This window comes from Erpetoichthys calabaricus, chromosome 10 (assembly GCF_900747795.2).
Source record: "Erpetoichthys calabaricus chromosome 10, fErpCal1.3, whole genome shotgun sequence".
NCBI classification, from domain to species: domain Eukaryota; kingdom Metazoa; phylum Chordata; class Cladistia; order Polypteriformes; family Polypteridae; genus Erpetoichthys; species Erpetoichthys calabaricus.
In genome coordinates this window covers 158,676,170-158,682,169 of record NC_041403.2, presented here as the reverse complement: position 1 = coordinate 158,682,169, position 6,000 = coordinate 158,676,170, and the positions used below count along the sequence as shown (strand labels likewise).

Genomic DNA, 6,000 nt, shown 5'->3' with positions numbered 1-6,000 from the left:
CGGTACCCCATACTCTCGGAGTACCCCCCACAGGATTCCCCGAGGGACACGGTCGAATGCTTTTTCTAAGTCCACAAAACACATGTAGACTGGTTGGGCAAACTCCCATGCACCCTCCAGGACCCTGCTAAGGGTATAGAGCTGGTCCACTGTTCCGCGACCAGGACGAAAACCACACTGTTCCTCCTGAATCCGAGGCTCGACTATCCGACGGACCCTCCTCTCCAGGACCCCTGAATAGACTTTTCCAGGGAGGCTGAGGAGTGTGATCCCTCTGTAGTCTTTAAGAAGGGGGACCACCACCCCGGTCTGCCAATCCAGAGGCACTGTCCCTGATGTCCATGCGATGTTGCAGAGGCGTGTCAGCCAAGACAGTCCTACAACATCCAGAGCCTTGAGGAACTCCGGGCGTATCTCATCCACCCCCGGGGCCCTGCCACCAAGGAGTTTTTTGACCACCTCGGTGACCTCAGTCCCAGAGATGGGGGAGCCCACCTCTGAGTCCCCAGGCTCTGCTTCCTCATTGGAAGGCATGTTAATGGGATTGAGGAGGTCTTCGAAGTATTCCCCCCACCGACCCCACAACGTCCCGAGTCGAGGTCAGCAGCGCACCATCCCCACCATATACAGTGTTGACACTGCACTGCTTCCCCTTCCTGAGACGCCGGATGGTGGACCAGAATCTCCTCGAAGCCGTCCGAAAGTCATTCTCCATGGCCTCCCCAAACTCCTCCCACGCCCGAGTTTTTGCCTCAGCAACCACCAAAGCCGCATTCCGCTTGGCCTGCCGGTACCTATCAGCTGCCTCCTGGGTCCCACAGGACAAAAGGGTCCTGTAGGACTCCTTCTTCAGCTTGACGGCATCCTTCACCGCCGGTGTCCACCAGCGGGTTCGGGGATTGCCGCCACGACAGGCACCGACCACCTTACGGCCACAGCTCCGGTCAGCTGCCTCAACAATAGAGGCACGGAACATGGCCCATTCGGACTCAATGTCCCCCACCTCCCTCGGGATGTGGTCGAAGTTCTGCCGGAGGTGGGAGTTGAAGCTACTTCTGACAGGGGGCTCTGCCAGACGTTCCCAGCAGACCCTCACAACACGTTTGGGCCTACCACGCCTGACCGGCATCCTCCCCCACCATCGAAGCCAACTCACCACCAGGTGGTGATCAGTTGACAGCTCCGCCCCTCTCTTCAACCGAGTGTCCAAGACATGTGGCCGCAAGTCCAACGACACGAGCACAAAGTCGATCATCGAACTGAGGCCTAGGGTGTCCTGGTGCCAAGTGCACATATGAACACCCCTATGCTTGAACATGGTGTTCGTTATGGACAATCCGTGACGAGCACAGAAGTCCAATAACAAAACACCACTCGGGTTCAGATCGGGGGGGGCCATTCCTCCCAATCGCGCCCTTCCAGGTCTCACTGTCATTGCCCACGTGAGCATTGAAGTCTCCCAGCAGAACGAGGGAGTCCCCAGAAGGTATGCCCTCTAGCACCCCCTCCAGGGACTCCAAAAAGGGTGGGTACTCCGAACTGCTGTTCGGTTGCATACGCACAAACAACAGTTAGGACCCGTCCCCCCACCCGAAGGCGAAGGGAGGCTACCCTCTCGTCCACCCGGGGTAAACCCCAATGTACAGGCTCCAAGTTGGGGGGCAATAAGTATACCCACACCTGCTCGGCGCCTCTCACCGGGGGCAACTCCAGAGTGGTAGAGAGTCCAGCCCCTCTCAAGGAGATTGGTTCCAGAGTCCAAGCTGTGTGTCGAGGTGAGCCCGACTATATCTAGTCGGAACCTCTCAACTTCGCGCACTAGCTCAGGCTCCTTCCCCTTCAGAGAGGTGACATTCCACGTCCCAAGAGCCAGTTTCTGTAGCCGAGGATCGGACCGCCAAGGTCCCCGCCTTCGGCCACCACCCAACTCACACTGCACCCGACCTCCTTGGCCCCTCCCATAGGTGGTGAGCCCATGGGAAGGGGGACCCACGTTGCCTCTTCGGGCTGTGCCCGGCCGAGCCCCATGGGTGCAGGCCCAGCCACCAGGCGCTCGCCATCGAGCCCCACCTCCAGGCCTGGCTCCAGAGTGGGGCCCCGGTGACCCGCGTCCGGGCAAGGGAAAACGCCATCCAAAATGGTTTTTCTTCATAGGAGGTTTGTTTAACCGCTCTTTGTCTCATCCCTCACCTAGGACCAGTTTGCCTTGGGTGGCCCTACCAGGGGCATAAAGCCCCGGACAACAGAGCTCCTAGGATCATTGGGACACGCAAACCCCTCCACCACGATAAGGTGACGGTTAAAGGAGGGGATTTTTTTTAAATCATTTTTCTAAACTGTAATGGTGATATTTTTCACTTGGATGTTTTAGGTTGCATTGAGTAAGTAAAGCTGGGAAGAAATATTTTTTTGTGTGTGTTTTCATTTAAGGCGGTAAAGCAAAAAAGAAAATGGGAATATTTTGAAGGGGGGATTCTCTTCTATACCCACTGTGTATCTCACTGTGTTTCACCATGGAATGGGACCGTCAGACATTGGTATGGTGCCAGGTGGTGCTTTGTGTCTTCTGCTAAACAGAATTGCAGTTTTCTTTTTTTTTCTGGGTTGATGCTGATTCTCCTTGTTTGAAACTTTTGCTCCAGGTCTGCGACTACCCAAGTTTGGGTGGACTTGTAAAGGACTGCAGTATGGACTCAGGGCCGCTGCTGGCCAAATGGGTGCCCTAAACAGAAATTTACTTTTGTGCCCCCTCCCCCAAATATTACGGAAGTAAAAATAAAATAATAAAAAAAACACCTACTATAGGGGCCAAAATAGAACTTTATTCAAATAAAAGTAAATACATAATTTCACAGGATTATGAACGTAGCTGAAAGTGATGCACGGGCTTCATCTTGGGCTTTTTTTTTCTTTCGTTTCTCGGCGCCGGACTGTTGATGTCTCTTTCCAGGACCAGGCATATTGTTCAATTATTATCATTTTTGGCCAAATAGGCAGCCGTAACAGAGGTGAGGGCGCGCGCATCATCACGTGTGCTTAGCCTACTCTGCGTTCACCGTAAAATGCAATACAGTATATACGTTTATATTTTTGTTTATTTGTATATGTATATTATTAATATTAATTTATTATTATAATATATAAAAACGATTTTTTTGAGCAGCTGGGATGGTGCCCCCCTGGGAGTTGGTGCCCTACGCAGACTGCGTACTCTGCGTATAGGGAGCGGCGGTACTGTATGGACTGCATATTGAGCCAATATTGGACCGCTTGTTTTGAGTCTCCTTCTCCTGCTGTCCATGGGGCCGCTGTATAGCCGACTTCTGCAGGTATTCCTGGCCCACCTGAGGAGCGTGTCTCACATGAGGTCTGGTGCCCTATCGAACCACGCATCCTGTCGAAACCTGCTCCAAAGCTGTTCTGCGCAGGCGCAGTATACCTTTCGCCTCATGCGTCACCGCACCCATCGATTTGTGCAACCTTAGGAAAAAACGTTGGCTGATGGTGTGTAATACCATAAAAATCTTATGATCATTTCGACGTTTTGTCTTTCAAACCTGTAAATGTTCGCTACGGTAGCATATTTCGACAAGGCAGCACAAATCGTCCGAACACCGGACCCAGAGGCGTTGCAGTATTGATAGATAATACAGAATAAAGAATTATGTACAATCGGAGGCACAGATTGAAGTGTGTGGCAGGAAAACAGCGCGGGGAGTTTCTTAATGACTTCCTCAAAGGTGATGGATCAGATTAATAACGAATAAAAAAAGTAAAAGAATAAAACACGCCCTCTCTCGGACGCGGCTGCTTCCCCCGAAAAGAGGAAGTTCGATGGTGTCGTGCTGCCAGCACAGCCTCCGGTCAGACAGCACACGCAGGGACGCAGCTGCGCCTCCGCCTCTTCGTGGTTCTTCTCGGGCATTGGACGGACTCGAGTGCCAAAGGTAAGCGGTGCTTGTGGAGGAGCGAATAGGGGAAGGGGGAAAAAAACGCGGTCGCTTTACTGGGCGATGCCAGGCTTCTCCCTGCTGACTACAGCGGGCATAAACATCAGCCCCGTCACCTGGAGCAAGCGCTCCTCGTCAGCACACCGCTGCCACTCCCGATTTCAACTTCTCTGTCGTTTTTAAAAGGGACTCGCCGTGGCTACTGTTGTTGAATCCTGCTGGATGTAGATCGCACCCTGTATCTAAACGATCGGCCTACTCAGAAATCTGCTTACTATAAAGCTCGGGCAGGTGAGCAGGAATTCCTGGCGTCTGCGTGCACGTTTATCCCCGGTGGATGTGAGCTTTCGCGGCGCAGTAGTTAGTGCGAGGACTTTGCGGCTCGTAGAGACTGCGTCCGAATGCCGGGCTCAGGCGCTTGTTCTGTGTCGCCTGCATTTCATTTGCTACAAGTTTTTTTACGCTTCTCATAAGATTTCTGGGAAGAGTCCGTAGTACTAGGGTGTTGTACCGGCTAACACGGTACAGCACCCTAGTACTGTAGACAAACAAGACACCGAAATGTTCCGCTACTACATGGAACTGAAGACCCGGTGGAAGAAACTGGCACACATGGACAGCGACATCTTCTTCTTACCAATGTTGTTACTTGTCCTAGTGTGTATATAAACACAGGGAACTCCAGTCTCTGTATTACATCTTGCCTGAAGAAGGGGCCTGAGTTGCCTCGAAAGCTTGCATATTGTAATCTTTGTAGTTAGCCAATAAAAGGTGTCATTTTGTTTGGCTTTTCTCTGGGAAGAGTCCTGAATTTTCACGACTCCACTGGTTCCTGCTTTCTAAGTGCAACCCCTGTGCCAGCAGAGATAGACAGAACTTTATTTGTTCTTTGGGGGAATGTTGGCTTTTTGCAGAAGCAATTCAATACACATATAAATTGATACATGTATATATACAGGTGCTGGTCATAAAATTAGAATATCATGACAGAGTTGATTTATTTCAGTAATTCCATTCAAAAAGTGAAACTTGTATATTAGATTCATTCATTACACACAGACTGATGTTTAATCAAATGTTTATTTCTTTTAATGTTGATGATTATAACTGACAACTAATGAAAGTCCCAAATTCAGTATCTCAGAAAATTAGAATATTGTGAAAAGGTTCAATATTGAAGACACCTGGTGCCACACTCTAATCAGCTAATTAACTCCAAACACCTGCAAAAGCCTTTAAATGGTCTCCCAGTCTAGTTCTGTAGGCTACACAATCATGGGGAAGACTGCTGACGTGACAGTTGTCCAAAAGACGACCATTGACACCTTGCACAAGGAGGGCAAGACACAAAAGTTCATTGCTAAAGAGGCTGGCTGTTCACAGAGCTCTGTGTCCAAGCACATTAATAGAGAGGTGAAGGGAAGGACAAGATGTGGTAGAAAAAAGTGTACAAGCAATAGGGGTAACCGCACCCTGGAGAGGATTGTGAAACAAAACCCATTCAAAAATGTGGGGGAGATTCACAAAGAGTGGACTGCAGCTGGAGTCAGTGCTTCAAGAACCACCACACAGACGTATGCAAGACATGGGTTTCAGCTGTCGCATTCCTTGTGTCAAGCCACTCTTGAACAAGAGACAGCGTCAGAAGCGTCTCACCTTTGGACTGCTGCTGAGTGGTCCAAAGTTATGTTCTCTGATGAAAGTAAATTTTGCATTTCCTTTGGAAATCAAGGTCCCAGAGTCTGGAGGAAGAGAGGAGAGGCACAGAATCCACGTTGCGTGAGGTCCAGTGTAAAGTTTCCACAGTCAGTGATGGTTTGGGGTGCCATGTCATCTGCTGGTGTTGGTCCATTGTGTTTTCTGAGGTCCAAGGTCAACGCAGCCGTCTACGAGGAAGTTTTAGAGCACTTCATGCTTCCTGCTGCTGACGAACTTTATGGAGATGCAGATTTCATTTTCCAACAGGACCTGGCACCTGCACACAGTGCCAAAGCTACCAGTACCTGGTTTAAGGACCATGGTATCCCTGTTCTTGATTGGCCAGTAAACT

The 6,000-nt window shown here is 50.3% G+C and overlaps 1 protein-coding gene across 1 annotated transcript in view; it reads left to right on the top strand.

The window, feature by feature from the left end:
• The first annotated feature begins 3,781 nt into the window (after nucleotides 1–3,781).
• Nucleotides 3,782–6,000, top strand: part of unc93b1 (unc-93 homolog B1, TLR signaling regulator) — a 56,350-nt gene continuing 54,131 nt past the window's right edge. Inside the window, exon 1 of the mRNA XM_028812228.2 lies at nucleotides 3,782–3,947. The gene's annotated coding sequence lies outside the window, so the exon portion shown is untranslated. The remainder of the gene's footprint in view (nucleotides 3,948–6,000) is intronic.